The sequence below is a fragment of the Acanthopagrus latus genome, chromosome 10 (genome assembly GCF_904848185.1).
Source record: "Acanthopagrus latus isolate v.2019 chromosome 10, fAcaLat1.1, whole genome shotgun sequence".
Lineage (NCBI taxonomy): Eukaryota > Metazoa > Chordata > Actinopteri > Spariformes > Sparidae > Acanthopagrus > Acanthopagrus latus.
Genome location: NC_051048.1, coordinates 14,955,470 through 14,972,970, shown reverse-complemented (window position 1 = coordinate 14,972,970; position 17,501 = coordinate 14,955,470). Strand labels below are relative to the sequence as shown.

The 17,501-nt window shown below is 38.7% G+C and overlaps 1 protein-coding gene across 7 annotated transcripts in view; it reads left to right on the top strand.

Annotated features, from left to right (window-relative positions):
* Nucleotides 1–17,501, top strand: part of nrxn2b (neurexin 2b) — a 629,462-nt gene that overhangs the window by 336,556 nt on the left and 275,405 nt on the right. The window lies entirely within an intron of this gene.

Below are 17,501 nucleotides of genomic sequence, written 5' to 3'. Positions count from 1 at the left end.
TGGGCATCCAAACCTTGCACTGTAGCTCTGCTGTGACCATTCCCCTGCCAACATATCATTCACAGCTGAAGCACTTGTGTTATTAACACACAAGCAAAGCACCAGTTCTAAACCTATATGTAGAGGACATACATAAACATACATTATATTCTACGAAAGACGACATGCGGAAGTGTCCCTGCATTTGCGCACACACAGACACAGAGTATGCTACGCTTATCTGACTGTTCAGCACTCGTGCACAAAGCCTCGCGAATCAAACATGGAGAGAAATAGCAACAATAAGCCATTTCTCACAATCTCTTTGCTCTGTTTTAACACAATTTCTGCCTGCATTTCAAAGGGAAAAAAAACAATTTTCCAAGCTTTATCTGTGTAATTGCCCAGAGAAAATGGGTAAAATAGGTTTTGTGCTCTCTGTCTTTCGTCCCTTTGTTTTTGGACAGGCAAAAAATCTTCAAGGCATCCCTCTTTGTCAGCCAAAGTACGGTGAGAGAACAACACGCACATCCCCAGAGGAGGATGCTGAGTGGATCTACTTGTGTATAGAGAATGCGAGTCTCAAAGGAAGACATGTTGAACATACACCATACGGGGAGCATGTCACTGTCACTCCTGTTGACAAGCTGCAAAACACAGTGATAGCAAGTTATTATCATACTCTTACCCTGAAATGGCCCTGTTGGTTCTACAGCGCAGCTGCTCTACAGTTTAAAAAGGCATTCACAATAGAAGCTATATGCAATATGATGGTTAAACCTGAATTGAAGTAGAAATCATTTTTCATTTGTATCATTGGAAGTGAAAAATAATATTAAAAATGATGTGCTGAATATGGTATCACCTTTACGACCAGGTAGTTAGTATAGATCTAGGGAATGTGCTTTGTGTGTGTTTCACTTCAGTGTTTCATCATTATTAAACTAGGTCTGGTTGTTCAGGTCAACTTGTTCTCACTTCGGTCGGAACAAATTTCCTTGGATGTTCTTACATTACTTACAAGGCAATAAGACTGGGGCGTCTTGCCTATTCAAATTGTCACAGACAGAGCTTTTCTATGGCTCAGAATGAGTATGCCAAACAAAGTAATACTCATCTTGTAATACATTTCTTTCATTAGAGATTTATTATTTTCATACAATCGAATAATTTACTATAATCAATATCTAGTAATATTCACGTTGTAATGTGGCTGTAATAAACGGGTGACAATTTCTGTTCACAAAAGCATTCATCGATGGAAACAAAGGAATTTATCGATACATTGAACAGTATCTTTCTTGGAATAGCAACTGCACTTTTTTATTTTCTCCATCTTCTACTTTGCTTCGGTAAAAATGATCGCTTTTGTTATTTTCCTTATTGATACCATCACTGAATTAATTAAGGTGCAAAGACGGGGATTTCTTTCATCAAAGTCACACTGCTAATCTCCGCAGGAATTTTTCAAGCAGCATGTTGTTTGATCTTTTATATTGTGAGGGTTGTTTTGCTTATTTTATTAGTGCTTTTTGTTTTTGTTTGTTTTTTTGATACACAGACCTGATGGCGCATTGGTGTTATTCTTTTCACATTTGTGGTGTGAAATGGTTTGACTCTAAACTAAAGTGCGATCCAAATGTTTTTCAGTATTGTGGTCTATGCTTGCCAGCATGCCATGTGTTACTTATAGCATTTTAGCATTAGTAATTACCATGTTTGCTTTTGAGGCTTGAGTATAATTACGAAAAATAAACAAGGCCACTCACCCAAAAGACAAGTGGCCTCCTCTGAGAGAGATCCTCTTTTTGACAGGAAGCATTAGGGTTTTAATGATATGCCTTCATTCTGAGGAACACTCGCACCTGTAATATGACTTGGGGCAGACAGAGGCTAGTCGTCTCCATTTGTTTATGCTAATTATGTCAAGGTTTCACAGATAATTTAGCAAAGATATGATGATCATGAATTCATTAGACTACACGTAGCACCTTAAACCAAGGACGCTGGGGATAATTAGTCAATGTTTTCTAACTAAAGCCAATGAAAATATGTGTTGTTCAGCATCTGATTTATCATTTGACTGCACCATCGCAGCATTGCTGTTAGCCGTCACACTTTTACTCAAAGTTGCATTATTAGTATAGCAACAGTAAAATATATCGTGACATGCACATTCTTAAAACTGGAGCAATACATGATCAAAGTCAGTCAAGCAAATGAAACGGAAAACTGCATAGGTTTTGTGCCTGCCTACCGTTGTTATACTATTCTGTTTGTACCATGCACTTTCCTCGCAAAGCCGAGGTTGAAGGAAGCAGTGCTGGCCATGTGGAAGCGAAAAAACAAAAGCATGCAACGTCCTGAGGGGAATAGTATGCTTTAGTATGCCAAGAACATGACAATGTCAAAGACACAAATGTCATCATTAAACTTAAACTAGAATTATACAGTGGTGGGATGTGAGGAATAAAAACAACAGTAGAATAAATGAAAGGAAGAGTTTTTCAGGTTGAGGAAATGTAGGGAGGGGGAATAATTCGGCGTACAATATTCAGACAGTGCCTGTCCCTTCCTTTTGAAGATGCTTGCTAATGAGGCGTACTTGTGCAGAATTGTAAAGAGATGACATTGAGTATGTTCCATTTTTCAACAAAAGCAGAACAAATTGAAACACAATATGGAGGGAGAGGTTTGGCAAGGGACAGAGAGGAGGAGAGAAAGACAAACAGGTACACACATTTCAACAGGCTCTGCTCTTGCCAGCAGTACATTTGAGATTAGCCGTTTGATCACCCAAAAAGCATTTCTCTCGTCTTCGTTCGGGGTAATATCAGTGTCTGACGAACCAAGCTCAGATAGTCACTAATCCTGTCACAGCACCATAACCTCTTCATGCCTCATAGCGGACCAGGTGCAACACTAATTCTGAACGCTTGAATTTTTCGGTCACACAAACATGAAAGGCCGCAGGTTGATCCTTTTTGTAGGGTACAGAAATAATAAAAGAAAAAAACTAATAAAAATGAGTGGGGAGGACTTTAAAACCTGTCAGTATTATCACTGAAAGGGTGCAAGTTGTTGGATGTCCATTTTTTTCTAACTGCATACCATAAAATGTTTTGATAGAGCTCTGAATTTTTCTTTTCTTTTCTTTTTGCAGCACTATGTTTATGTTCGCTTATTATCATGACACTTTAAGTAGCTCTTCGAATTTGCAAATCGGTAAACAAAGCAAGATTTAGTCATGTGCTTATTCTCACAGTGCCAAGTGCCCTCTGTGATTCAATCAATCAGTCAGTCTTAACAAAGAAGGGTAACTCATATTCGACTCAGTAATTAGAGGGGGGGGTAATTTTTTTTTTAGTTCAAACAGTGTACACTGTCAGCAGAATGGAAAAAGCAACAGTCAGGGAATTGAATGGAATAATAACAAGAAAAAATTACCAACCTATAATACATGTGTCTAAATCAAAATGCAGCCTATTAATTCTTCTTTGATATTTCCAACAGAGCGATTGCATCAAGCGGAAGCCTTTTATTTAAAGTACATCTGAAATCCATGCAGTAACAACATAGTAGATGTTGGCTTATTTATATATATATATATATATACACCTGCCCAGTACCTGTCTAGTCTATATCCAGTGAATAACTTCAGTGGGGCAGCTGTGGGCTAAGTGCCTTCGGTAAGGCAGCATATGTAAGACTACTGTAACCAGTTGACACCCCAGATGATAAGATCCTTTGGGATATATGACATCCTCACACTATAGGACGACAGCATTATCTCAGTAATCAGGGCAGGCAAGTTTCGATTCATTATATCCTGGTGCAAAGTTGTGTCTACATGGTAATGTCCAGGCAAGTTTTTGCTTGCTTTCAAAATTCTCACTTAACTGACTTCTCGGGGTAGCATGTTACACACAAGTGCTTATAGTTTGAGCTCTCTGTGGATATCTTGTAACCTGACCTATTAAGGAAGAGCCAAACTGATCTGCCGTGTGATTTTTAGTCAAGATTTTTCCCAGAATACAGTTTGTTTAAAAAACAATTGCTTATACCACTAATCTGAGCGCTCATCTTTTCTAAATGATTTCTACACCTGAATTTTCCCTCTGGTGCCACCAAAGCTGCAGTTCTTCAGCCCTGTCAGTTCCTCTCTGCTAATTCACAAGTCTCTTGTGTCAGTCAAGACACCCCCCTGCTGGCATTGTCCATCACCAGCTTCAACCTCTCCTGGTTCGTTTTGCCTATTATATTTAATCGAAATGTTAATGTCATATTACATAAGTCATTTTTGCCTACTACCTCTCTCTTTAAGGGTTTTTTGTTTTCCTTTGTGTTACCCTTCTCTGTAAGAGGATCAAGATGAGCAACAGTGCAGGTGCCCTGGAGCTCCTAAACATGTGTGTGTTGCTCAGTGACAGAACACCATGGAAAATATTTAGAATAAAGGGTGATTGTGCACACATTCTTGGATAAAAAGAAACATGACTCAAACCTCCAAGAATCCATGACACAGCTGCTGTATGTGTTTTTTTCTAGTAGCGACAATAAATATATATATTCTTATATGTCCAGCATTTGGCCGTGAATGTAGTACGTAAGGGCAACACTTGTTTACTTCGAGTACTCAATATGAGCGACACATTGTCAGTACCAGTTTGCGTGCCCATCCCCTGTCCTCTTGAGTAAACTGTCACCAATGCATCAGCATTTTCACATACAGATATTTAAAGTGACCCTTTCTCTGCATGGACGTGAGCCATTATCTATGCTTCCCCTGACGATAAACATGCATTGTTACATCCGGAGGCTTTTCTTGTCCTTTTATTATATTGCCTTGAGAGGAAACATCTTTACCATAATGCAAAGGTCTATTCCATTATGTAAGAAGAATATATTTGTCTTCTCCCTCTCTTTCACCTCTTATTATTTCCCGCTTCATAACATCAGGTCAGTCGGAAGCACTTGAAATCAGCATCTCTGGGGCAAATAACAAAAGGGCCACTGGGCCAGTGATGTGACCGTATGTGAAAATTGAAATCCTATTTAACTATACTCCTCATATCATGGAAAAGGCACAAATTACCACAACTGCTCCGTTATACAGCACTGATTACATATTTCAGGAAATGCTCTTGACCTTGTAATCTCCAGCAGAGTATACATTTTTAGCTTAATGGGCTTTCGCTGTTAAAATGAGTCAAGGTCTTATTAAGCTGACACTGAACTTGGAAAGCAGTCGCAAACGTCTGTGCAAAGCAAAACTGTTGTGTAGGTGTTTAAGCCTCCAGCTTCAACATAATATATGAGTGTTAAATTCAGTGAAGAAACTTTCCCATGTCTTTGTCGTGAAATAGACTGACATTCTATACGATATATACTACTCAAAAAAGTAAGAATATCACAATATCCCTAACTACTTTTGAGTAGTGTACTTTTAACAGCTAATTTCATCTTTGGCAGTTTTAGCAATAGTCTTTCATGACATTCAGCATTGTTATAGCCTGGACAGGTCATCTTTGGCAACTTGAATGTTCTGAATAAGATACTTCCATTTGGCCTTAAATAATGTAGTTCCTTGTACTTTTTCAAAGATTTCCTTTGAAAAAAGTGTTGGTATCTTGAATCTGATCAAGCAGATATGGTGTGAGGAGAAGGACACACTGGTAGACTTTTCATATTTGTTTCAACAAGATTTGATAATAAAAATTGTTTTTTGGTTTTTTGTTTTTTTAGGTGCTTTTGTTCCGTTGTTCCCTCAAGAGTTGCACAGTGTTGAAATTAAATATCAGTTGAAATCAAATCTTGTCTGTAATAAAAGAGCAAAGTGAGAAATGGCGGTTTGGGTATGTGTGTCAGCATGTGCGTTTTCAACATTTTGAACTTAATTCAATTTCAGCAGTTTCCACCTTGGTGTGTGATGGTGAATAGACATTTTAAAGCCAGTCATTTAAAATGCATCAATAACTAAGTCTTATACTTACACTCACTTAGTCAACTGAAAGTTGTTTACAAGTCAAAATGGCAACATCAGATGACAAGTCTTTGGTCTATATCAGCCTAGACACATAGGTCCTTCACGCCATCCTATAAAGCCTCACCTTCCCCACTAGATTATTTTTTCCCTCCCTGTCCTTCTCTATCCCCTCTATTTTTTTCTGCTCAGTGTCAGTGCTCTCTCAATAAATGATGGGCTTGGTAGCTTGAGTGCTGCAATAGAGCAGTGTGTTTTAGCCTTTTTCTCCCACTGACCTGTCTTACATTACAATTTAGTATGACATTACTCAGAGCTTTGGCCATTTTCCCACCCTCCTTCTCTTGCCTCAACTCACCCTTTCAACGGAGGCCAGCTTCTCAACCAGCAGTGAGAGGCTGTGATAGAGACGACTCTGTTGTCTGTAATTGTGTATTTATGTCTACACACATGTGCATTTGTGTATAGTTTATGTTACAATATATTTGCAGACTTGTCAAAAAGCTCCTCTACATGAAATAAATGAAAATGTATAACATTAATATATATTGCAGGATAATGTAAATTAGTGCTGAAATTAAGTCCCTTAATCGAGTACTCTGTGGCCAGAATGATAACTATAATAACAACAATGTGTATTTTTAAATGTATTGTAATCAAAAGTCAATTATAAAGTAAAACTTCTAAACAACTGACTCATTAAAAAGAATAAATAAATAAATCAGTAACGGAAACCCAGACAATTATTTTAGTCATTATTTGACCATTCATGGTCAAATGCTCTATTAGTGATTCAAACGTTAACCTGTTTTAATTGCTGTGCCATTGGATATTTTAGTTTAAAACACTACATAGTAGGTACACAACATTATGTTTTGTGCCAATTGACCTATACAGTTACATAATTCATGCAATGGCATTGCAAATACAGCATTTGACATCTAAATTTAACAATTTAACATGAGCAGTCAACGACAGAGCATTTCAGGCATGTTTTTTGAGAACCGAACAGAGTGTAGCTGATAAACACATCGACTGCATTAAATCTCCCCTTTGCAAACAAAAGGTTAGGAAAGAGGCAATTAATTATATATTTATACATCTCTCCAGCCAGATAGGCCAAGAACAGAGACCCTATTTTCAATAACTGGCAGGTAAAATGTGGCAGGCTTCTTCAGACAGAAAAATAGATGGGAAAATGAGGGCCATTTCCAAAAGAAAAACACGAATAGGGCAATTAGTACAGACAGACACAACTAAATATTATGTTAATGTAAAACAGATGGCTGGTGAGGTAGTGGTTGAAAAATAGAGTAATACAGTTATTTTGAAGCAAGGAGAAGAGAGGTTGGAAATTGACTTGGACTGATGACAGCAAAAAGGCTATAAGTGGCATTGACCCCTTGCTGTTTGGTGACAGAACATTTCAAATTGTCCCTCCATTTACTGTTTTTTTAAATTATTATTATTTTTTTAATCTTTTATTTTGCAATATGTCCCAAAACAAAAATACAAATACATTTTCCTCAATCCATATTGTTTCATTTCAGGTATGATTGACACTGGCTTCATCCGAAGTCAGTCATTGTTCCCTGGGGCCCGATGGTACTCAACTGGCAGGGGGCATGATCACTGGTCTGCCTCCCGATGATTGTTGTTATGGGTGCTTTTCTTTTTCTTTACACATATTCATAGGTCCCCATCTCCATCATCTTAGTAAAATTAAGAGAGTGAGTTTGAAGGAGAAAAGCCTGACCTTCTACATTATGCTTTTTTCTACAACTACAGCAGAGGCCATCATGAAGGTTGACCTGAGAACAAACAAAACACAATACAACAACATTATATATATATATATATATATATATATATATATATATATATATATATATATATATATATATATATATATATATATATATATATATATATATATATATATATATATATATATATATATATATGTATGTGTGTGTATGTGTGTGTGTGTGTGTGTGTGTGTGTGTGTATGTATATATTTAATTGGGTATGATCAAGTCTCTCCTGTTGTAGCATAGATAGACTGTAGTGAAATTACAGAGCTGTTTCATGGGCAGTGAATAATAGAATAACTTCTAGGCCACTGTGACAGCAGCAGAGTTGACTGCAGGATATGAATCCACTGTCTGATTCACAGCTTGATTCTCTTCACTGAGATCAAATTGAATTAGATGTAATATCTGAAATAGAAACTTTGTGAGCCCACAGTCAGTCTCTGCTTCAGCACCAGTGGACCAAAAACTGTCACCTGAAGACATTATCAATTCGTAAGTGCAGTCTGCACACATTCAACTTCTGCCCATTTTACCAGGTGCAGTGAAACTATATTGATAAAACACTCAGATAACAGGCCTGGACAACTGACCTGTACTTTAATTTGCACCAGATGCCATTTAGAGTAGAATCATGTGAAGCAAAAAAAAAGAGAGGGATAAGACAGGGACATAAAGTAAGACAGGGTGAGGATATTGTGAGTGCGGGAAGTATGGGCTAGGAAATGAAAGGGCAGGGAGATGAAAACAAATACAGGGAAAATGGAGTGACTGAGCAAAGTGAGACAAACTGAAGTGCAGTGGAAAGGAGAGAGAGCGCAGCTAAGGCAAAGCGAAAGGAGACTGAATACGGAGTGACGTTTTATAGAGGGGAGAATGGAAGCATGGAAGTGTGTAATGATGCCTGTCCGTGTCACCATACAATCTTTCAGATAGTGTCACCGGCAAGCACTGGCACTTATTTGGAGCCCTTTCAAAGGCTCACATACCAACTGATTGTGTTTGGGTTGTCAAAGTGGCAAACGGTCACATTTTTATCAGTTTTTGTAGTAGAAAATGATGTATTCAACTATTTTTCTTTCCTTTCAGTGTGGATATACATCCCTGTAGGGGACTTATGGGTCGGTTGTAGCTCGTATAATTTTAATGTAATAGACTACAGCGTGTCATAAATGGTTATAGAGCAGCTAAGAGACATAAGATATGCTATAAAGCATGGTGCCAAGGGGTTTATTAACTGGATGTGCAGCAGCTCAGATGTACCACTGAATTGATGGCGAGCAAATCAAAGAAATGATGCAGTTCTTGGTTACTACATGAATACAAATCTTTACAACATATTCAATAAAGCCATAAAACAAACAGTGGATACATTAGGCCCTGAAAGTCTACAAAACAAAATGTTCAACTTTTCTGAAGTCGTTGGATTCAACCGAAAAGGGTCTACTGTTGCTCGAACCGAGTGAGAATGAGCGAGTGTGCACCTGTTACTGAAAAACGTGTCACCACGGTATCAAATAATTATAGTTTTAGTTGCCTCCAGTCTCCTCTATACCATTTGTTTTCAGAGATACACACATCCAAAATAACAACCGACATAATTATAGAACTTATGATTTAGCATCAGCAATTAACGCGCAAGCGGCATCAACATTTATTCTCTACACCAGCCGTCTTGTTGTGGCATCTCTGCAGATCGGAGCGCCTCTGTAATTAGCAATCACACAATCCTTTGCATCTTCCTGCTGGCTGCCATTGTCCCAGCTCTGACTATAACACACACTGCCACTGCCTGACAGTCGTTCATTTGCACAGCCCACAGCGTGTGTGCGTGTGTGTCTGTGTATCTGTGTGTCAGTCTTTTTGCATGTGTTTTTGTGTTTCTCATCAGTAATCATTCAATCTTTGTCAATTAGAGCCAGCATGAGCAGCAAAAGCAACACAGGCAACACAGAGAGTAGATAGTCAGGACTCAAGAGGGAGGCAGAGATTCTTAATAGCGCATTTAATGAAAGTTAATGGTGGGCTTTGTGTTCGCCAGGGAATTGGCAAGAAGGAGCTGATTATTGTTTAGAGATGAGACCAGGCATTGTGCATTCAAGGCCTATTCTCATTATCAAACCTCTCTTAGTGATGGATATAAATAATGTATATCACAGTATAGCTAGATATGGGCAAAGACTGCAAAACCATCGCTTCACTTGGGAGCCAATTACAGGGAAGGATGAAATACAGGTCCTGTCTTGAGTGGTGTACTGACCGAATAAAATGAATAGTTTAACACAGCTATTGGATATTAATACTTTATCCCCAAAAAGTAAACTTTTCCTCAATAGAAAATGCCTAAACTCCATTATTTTTCTATAGAAACTAAAGGACTATTTGGATGTTAAGATGGGTGTTACATCCAAGAAATTAATTCCCCTTGCAGATAACCCAAAGATGAAGAAAAAAGAGAAACTGTAGCTTTGAGGTTTTCATTTGCATGGTTGTTAGTCATTTGTCTGACACACACACACACACACACACACACACACACACACACACACACACACACACACACACACACACACACACTGTAACATAGCAGAGGGATTCACCTGATGCACCTCTAAGAAAGTAAACTTGTAAAGTATCAAGAAAAGTCCCTAATTTTCTTCCAGTCAGTGCTCCTGTTTGCTACAAGTTATGAATAGCTGTCATGGGTCTTGAGGGTCATCGCCCTATGTCTCTGATGACTCGCAGATCAAATTTACGGATCAGCAAAAGCAGATAAAGGAGGTTTTCACACAGTGAAAGACGAATGAAAGCGTCATCTCAGAGATCTATATTTCACTTTAAAACCCTCTGAAAAACCCTGATTGTCCAGTGTAAATGTTAAGTCAGTGTGCTCTTTCAGATTGAGCAGTCAGAGGTTCTCCAGGGCCCAGTATCATAGTATCCCAACTCTTCCCAGCGGCCCCTGAGAGGTCATTATGGTAACCGTGGAGATGTGGAGGTGGCGGTCTCTGGCGGTGCCTAGGAGGCTGTAATTGGTCCCATCTTGTGGATCGCTCTGAGCTCTTCAGCAGCACACAGGCATTCATCAAAGCTAGGGCAGCACGGCCAGACCAGGACACTGTTTATGGCTGGGTGGAAAGTGATCACTTGTTTTAACCTGCCCACTCAAGACCAGTCTCAAAAACTGGTTAAAAGTTGCAGAATGACCAAAACACATTTTATTACATCTAGTTGTGTGAAAACAATTCGTTTTTCCTACTAGATTTTGTAGAATGCTTCACCAACATCATGATTGTGAAATAACACAGAAGTGACCAAGCACCGAGTTTATTAGTAGCCCCATTCACACTGCGGTTTGGATGCCAGGATCCTGCGCCAATTCAGCGCCTCCACCTCTGTGTTAATGTCTCGGAGGCGTTGTGTGCAATTTTGCTTGGGCGCTGATACGCCTCTGAAGGTGGTATCAGAGGTGCACTATTGGTGAACTGAATCGGTTTGAATGGATAAGCCAGCTGCGCATATTGGGGACGTGTCAGTTGGACAGTCTGATAACTACACAGGTCCTTAACACCACAAAATAAAGAAAAATGTCTCACAAACCAACAATACATGACAAAACGTAAAAGTAATGTAGTAACTGTAACTGCCTTTTGCAACTTATATATAAGGTCTGTCCTCCCACCTGTCCTACTGACTCTTTATCACATTTTTGGCAGAGAAACAGCGTCTGTCACCGGCAAAGAACTTTAACTCACCAAGTGTTTATGTTGAAAATAAATCACTGCAACAGTCAGTCCTCCCGACCGAGACCTCTGTCAACTTTCCCCAGAAAACAGCCTCCCTCCCTGTGAGTGACAGTCAGACAGCGTCCTGTTTACTGATGACGATTATTTAATTGAACAATTTAGAGCAAAAAATTTAACTTTATTACTTCCCAAGATGTTTGGTGAGTCAGAATCTCAATCACAACACACTGTAACAGCATCCATGATTGTAAACCCTCAACGGGTTTAGATTAAGGATTAAAAACCACACACCACATTATCATGACCATGTACCGCCACACCTCTTTTTTTTCTGTGTGAGTTACACGGCAGTTCCTCTTTAAGATGGAGATGCTGCACTCTGTGTGAACAAACAACGGCAGAGAATTTGCGAACCGCCACTGTGGCGATTATGTGGCATCTCTGTGTGAAAAGGGCTAGTGTTATGTATAATATACCAAAGGAAAACATATATAAGATTTCTACATTTAAATGTCTAAAAAATATTTCTTTTTTCTACATCTTGTAAAGTTATCTACATTATCCAGGGGTGTCAAACTGGGGGGAAACTGGGACTGATTACCCAGGGCCCCACTGGCGGAAGGTGCCCTCAAAAGGCCTGAAATAAAAATGTTGTTTTTATTTTATTGTTTAATTTCTGAGTAATTAGTGTCATAACCAGTGTTGGTAAGACTTAAACTACATGTAATTGAACTACATAGCTTAACTACAATTTGCTGTAACTTGCTAGCAGTTGAACTGCATTCATTTTTTTGTGCTGCATCAAGTATTTCAACTACTTTTGGGGTAATTTTTTGTAAAACAAACTACAAATTTGGCCAATAACATGAAATATTTTTTGTCTCTATATAAAAAAGACCCATCTAATATAAATGTTATTTTATTTTTCTTTGAAAAAAGGCATGAAACATGTCATGACATGCTAAGTCAACGCAGCCTCTGATTGGCTTGCCCTGACAGTACTCAACTGCTTTACAGAGTGGGTGGGTCTTTCTGCCAAGGAAGGCAATGCACATATGGCACAAGCACATCATGGACAACCTGTCAAACAACAAACGATTCTGCCATGGCAGCTTCTAGTGCCTCTGAAGTTCCTGTGATGTTGACCAAAAATGTCAGCTTTTGTTCTTTTAAAAAATAAAACTGAGTTGAGAGGCATATTTCTTATATTTTGTTTCATATATACCACACGTTGATTTATTTAACTCTGAGTTAAATGAGTGTAAGCAATTGCTAAAGCTACTTTTTTTAGCAGTAGTTTTGCAAACTACATTGTAGTTTGTTCAAACTACTTCAAGGCTGACATGTAGTTTTACGAACTACGCTTGCAAAGTAGCTTCCCCAACACTTGTCATGACTAACGTAAAATTGGCAGAATAAATCGGATGAGAGACTTTACTCTGTATAAACAAATATATATATTATCTGACGCCCCTCCCACCCCTCACAATACATAATGGTGCAGTCCACCCCTGCAGCTGCAGGTGCGCGAACCTGCGTCTCCAAACAGCTAAACGAGCGTCTTGGTTGCTGCTTATGAAGACATGTCTTTCCCCAAAAAAGCAGAAAGCAGAAAGGGAAAGGAAGCAAGGGGAGGGAAGACAGCTCCTCACAAATGTATTTCAAAAGAAAGGTGAGCATAGTTCACAGCTGACACAGTTTAAGAACAGTTAAAGCTAAAGTCGGCAGTTGAAAAGATTGAAGGCAGTCAGGCAGCCATGAGCAGCAGCAGGTTCCTCATCCTCGTCTCGTCCCTCATTAAGTGGTGACTGAGGGTTATCATTACAAGTGGTCATTTCACATTGAGGTCGCAGAACACGCGGTGACAACAGCTCAGATTCGGAGCCATATTTAGCTCCTTTCCCAGTAAGCTAGCATGACATGTTTGGTATCATTTCCATTTCAAGATTTCTACGACGCTTATGGCTTCAAACCATCTTAAAAACGGAGCCCGTGAGAAGACAGTAATGTTAATTCCAGATGATCCACCATCATTTTCAGAGGGATAAAAGTAGAACTGGGGTGGAGAATAATTCCAACTGTAAGATCATGGTGATCAATGAGGCAGAGCACAATTAAAATAAACATGTCGTTCGAACAGATCAAGTGCATCATCATCAGCAGCAGCAGCAGAAGCAGCTGTCTGTCAGCCCCCTATAAAATAAAAATAGCCAATAATCCATATTTATTTCAGAATAATTCTCATGTATTAAAGACAGTTCTGAAATAAAAAAGACCATATGTATGTGTATATATAACAGTTCAAATTCAGCTATCACTAAAATAGAATGTTTGGTCAGTAGTTTGGGACTCTCACCCTCCCTGCTTTGCAGAAGGAACAGAGAAGAACATTTCTAGTGCATGCAGACTGTGTGACTCGGTACAACTCTCACTACAGTCAGAGAAAAGTTAAAAATGTTTTGGAAATCAGAAGATTCAATCGCAACTCTATATAGCCTCATATAGTTCTCCCCACCCACCCACCCACCCACCCTAAATCCAATGCCACCACCTGTGAGAGTACAGTTGTGGAGATAAATTAGACCTGCATGCAGGACTACAAGGGAGACAGGGAGCAGTGACCAAGTAACTGTCATGTTGTTCTTTTCACAAATATGGGAATGATACAATATAACACCATTAAAATGCATAGTTTTCATGGGGCCCAAAATCCCTGGCGGCGCCCCTGACATTATCACATAGATTTTCATCAATGTTCAAGATCAGAGAAACCCAGAATTGTATTAAAGGTGTGTTGCATTTAATTTAGTCATCTCTCACTTTACCTTCGAGGAGAGAGTGAGGAAGTTTGCCCAAGTCACATGAACATATCATGAATAAAACTTTAAAATGTTGTCTTATTTTTGAACGTACCTTGAACCCACCGAGTTTGATGCTCTTTTTACTATGGTGAAATTAAATTATTTAAAATGGAATTAAAAATTAAATTAAAAATTGATTTAAAAAATAAATCAAAAAGCAATGGTGCATTGAAAGTTTTTTGCTGCGTCACTCAGCTGCATTCAATTATTCATGTATTGCTACTTAGATCAGTGTTAGGTATGACATTTTGGAATTTTCACATGCTCAGCCCTCTGCCAGCAGTGACTTCAAATACTGGGGACTGAAACCTCCACAGTAAACATCCCAAGCGACAGTGTGGCCATGTCGCATTCAAGAACAAGGTAGATAAGCTGTAATGTATGCTTCGGGAACAAACTGTTCATGGCCCAAATGAAAAAGGAAGTGAAAACTTTACCCAAAGAAATCTGTAATTCAAATGAAAGTATCCAACTCTGCTCTGAACACAATGAGAGCCCATTTCTCTGAGTGGGTGTGTGTATGTGTGCTGCATATTTATTCTGTAATCTTTACTCCACCGAAAGAAAGCAAAACTTGCATGCCTAAATTTTACAGTACGTCTGGCGCGGCCCTCCCTCCTTTCTTTTCAACCCTGGTTATGCAGTCAGCCAGTGAAATCTCAAACATGATGTTGACTTCTGCAGGAAATGCACTGTTTGTTCTTTTGAGATTAACTCCATGCCGATAATTTCATATTTGCTAAATGGTTCTTACGGCCGCGATTTCTGGGCATCAGTCAGTCGGACAGCAAATGAATTTGTTGTATTGATTATAATGCCCGGAAGCCCCGGCTAGGAAATATGAAGTGTCAAGCGCTCATTAATTCTGGAGGGAAGTCGGCAAACATCATTGACTCATTCCATTACACAAAGTCCACATATAATTGACCTCGTGGCTCATTGCTTCTCAGACTGCTAAAGTTGAAAGTTCTGGTTTTCTGCCGTGAAAATGCAATTTTATTAGGAAGCCTTTCTGACGGTCTTATCTTTGTAGCAGGATCTCGCCCCTGTGTGAAAGGTTTTGCTGGATGTTCATTTTATGCCTACTTAAAGATAAAGGCTAAAGTGGGAGTTTTGATGATGAGGAATGCCTGAAGCTTTTCAAACCGTGTTTATTCATATGCGCTTACATCAAAGGCCTCTTTGTGTTTTTCATAATTTCACTTGGCATTTTCCCCACAACTCCGCAGAGCAGAGGCCTGGGAGAGGAGGAGAGGGAAAGAGAGAGAAAATAATTGGGCTTAAAAGTGGATGGATATTTCCTTTTATGTTGTCGTGTAAAGAGACCTTAATTGTGCTTGAGCACTGAGATATCCCGAAAACTCAGCTTTATCATCTCGCTGAGGATACACAAAATTCCCCTTCCGTCTCGTGAAAGAGCTGCTGTGTATACTCTGTTCTTCTCCCAGAAAAGCAGCGTATATTGACAGGCTCACGGAATAAATCTTTCTTAGCATCAAATGGCACTTCTAGTGCTTCAGGCTTGATGCTGCGAGATGTATTCATGTCAACTGTAGGCTTCTTTGAGTCCTGTAACCATCAAAACTTGCTCTTTGAACCTCTGAAATGACAAAGATTTTGTCAGGGGACTTCTCTCAGGTGCAAAACTAACAGCATTCACACTGTTCCACTTTAAAATATAAATTCTCAGTCTCTTGGTGACTGTAATATTTACTGTCTGGATCTGCTATTAGATATGTTTACAGTGGATCAGCAACAAACTAGATTATAATGGCACAATGTGATGTTCACAGAAACCTCAAAGACTTGCTCGTTTAGCCGCAAACAACAGCAACACAAAGGACACATTTTATATTGAGCAAATTACTTTGGAAAATTAGAACAAACAAGCCCAGACAGCATTTTGTGTTGTGTACAGTAACATAATTAATTCAGTGTGAGCTCACCCCTGTTCCCTTGTTTATGGCACTGTTCACCTCTGTGTAGAGTGCATTGAAGTTCATGTTATTTGTAAGGTAATTAACATTTGAAAATGTAGTGTTTATTCTCTCGACTGCGCCTCATGATGAAAGGGGAAATTGTCACATCCTACAGTTTTTAACCCTGCATGTATCGTAGTCTATAATTAAAGATCATGTATCCATGTGATAAAGCATCAACTGAACCAATTTGTGACAGCTGTGATTAAAGCATTAAAGCAAGGCTGGAAGCATGTAGAGATGTTCAACATTTCAGCTGCTTTTTTCAGAGTTGATTTCCATGTTACTGTGTTTCAATGAAGTAAAGTAAACCATGCCTCTAACATCAATGCAGACATAGTTGAAAATCACAAACTAATCAATCAAAAACTAATCACAAAAAAGGAAATAATATCTCAAGTACTTAAACTTGTGCCTAACGGTGGACACAGATCTGTACTGGGACTACCTTTCTACAATTCCGTGAGTGCAGTCGACACACAATTTTGAATTAGTGAGCTCAGGAGTTCACAGAAGGCAGAGACATTGTTTGTACCACTTACTATTATTATAATAATACAATCTGAGAAAGCATCGTGACTGTGGTTTGTGCTAGAACTGTGTAGCTTGTGAGTAAACCATGCAGGTAACTGATGTGCATGCTCTTAAACCTTCAACTCAGTAGAGATATTTGTTGTAATTCCCATCAGTTAATGTTCATCTTAATAGCATGGGTGTGAGGCAGATCTATAATGGCAGATCTACGATACCGTGTTGAGTGAGATTGCAAATACATTTTTTTTGTTGTTTTTGTTTTTTTATGTTTATGTGTGTTTCAAATACTTGAAATATTTATGCCCAACCTTGTGATTTACAGTAAATTACTTGCTCAAAGCATCGGCAACTAAATTAGTATTATTAAAAGTATTATTATTGGGATTGCAGAGATGGGAGTTAGAATATATTCAAAAATTAATAAAGCCTGCAGTATCCATAAGCCATCTTCCATCCCTGCTATTGTGTGTTTTGATGTTGAACTTGTTTATTTATTATTGTACAGTAAGACTGTTTGAATGTAATAAATGGTGTTGCCTCTGTTTGATCTTTAAAGAAGACATTCTAGTTCGCCACGTAAGTGTACTTATAGTTCTTTTTTAGAATTT